At 46.9% G+C, this 1,364-nt stretch overlaps 1 non-coding gene across 1 annotated transcript; it reads left to right on the top strand.

The window, feature by feature from the left end:
* Positions 1-506: 506 nt before the first annotated feature.
* Positions 507-579, top strand: Trnak-cuu (transfer RNA lysine (anticodon CUU)). Its single transcript has one exon. It is a non-coding gene; the product is annotated as a tRNA-Lys (tRNA).
* Positions 580-1,364: the final 785 nt, after the last annotated feature.

The raw sequence follows: 1,364 nt of genomic DNA, 5'->3' as shown, positions 1-1,364 counted from the left end.
GCTGCTGTCCTCAGGAAAAATTACGGCTGTAGTTTCCCCTTGCTTTCAGCCGTTCGCAGTACCAGCACAGCAACGCCGTTTTGGTTAATGTTGCAAGGCCATATCAGTCAATCATCCAGACTGTTGCCCCTGCAACTACTGAAAAGGCTGCTGCCCCTCTTCAGGAACCACACGTTTGTCTGGTCTCTCAACAGATACCACTCCGTTGTGGTTGCACCTATGGTACGGCCATCTGTATCGCCGAGGCACGCAAGCCTCCTCACCAACGGCAAGGTCCATGGTTCATGGGGGGGCACATCAAGTATGTGTGTTAATTTTGACGCCACTAGCTGTGCAGGTTGTCATGCAATTCCTTTACCTCTCAGAAATGATTATGAAATAAAAGTGAAGTACGTGACGAGTGTGACGTTAGGAAAACATTAGGCAGCATGGAGAGATTCTGTATGGGAACACCCAACCCAAACGAGTACTGTGTGACTTGCTAACCGGCAGTTATTCACCGAGGCGGCCGGCTAGCTCAGTTGGTAGAGCATGATATTCTTCATCCCAGGGTCGTGGGTTCGAGCCCCACGCTGGGCGGAACGGAATTTTGTTCCGCTGCAGATGTAAATTACCGTTTTTCTGATTAACGTGATGTAATGGAAATAGCAACTTTAAACTTTGCCTACGTCTCTGTCAGTCGCAAGAAAACTGTATTTGAAGGTAAAGGTGATTTTGTAGACATGTGTGAAAGACATGTTCTGAAATGCAAGTGTTGTTGTTTGGAGAGCACATCGGTTACGTGTCAGATGTGTAGCCAAGCAGTAATGGTTCGCCATAGCTGCAAATAGTAGTCGGTAATATGAAGTGTTGTCAGCTCAAGTCTGATGATCCAGACGACCGTAAGGACGAAGTACGCAAGAGTACCGCTAGGCTGCGCCTCTTTAGCTCAGTGGTCAGTGGACAGTCTGCCTGCAGCGGCCGTGGCGTGCGGTTGTCTGTGCTCAGCGCTGTGGCTCGCTTGTTTACTTCTGCGGGGTAAGTCGCTCGCTAGCAGCGGTTATTCTTGCGTGTGAGGAATGATGTTGATGAATCAGTGATGACACAAGCTATGAGGATAACTTTGAAGTTAACTTTCGATAATTCATTTGCTCGACCAACCTCTTTCGAAATCGAGGATTTCATCGAAGACGTGATGAAAATTGGAATCGATCTGATTATTGGTATACATTTGTCGATTTTGTCTAGCATCGTTTATATCAAGATGAGAGATGCCCATTTTTGTGACAAAATAGTTGACTCCTTCAGTTCCAGTTTGAAGTTTAAGCATAGTGATGGCAATGTGGGTGTAGTTACTGTTTCCCACGCAGGGCTTGGACTTCGAA

The sequence above is a fragment of the Schistocerca gregaria genome, chromosome 1, assembly GCF_023897955.1.
Source record: "Schistocerca gregaria isolate iqSchGreg1 chromosome 1, iqSchGreg1.2, whole genome shotgun sequence".
Classification (NCBI taxonomy): domain Eukaryota; kingdom Metazoa; phylum Arthropoda; class Insecta; order Orthoptera; family Acrididae; genus Schistocerca; species Schistocerca gregaria.
Note: the sequence above shows the minus strand (reverse complement) of the source record. Positions and strands in the feature narration are given on the sequence as shown.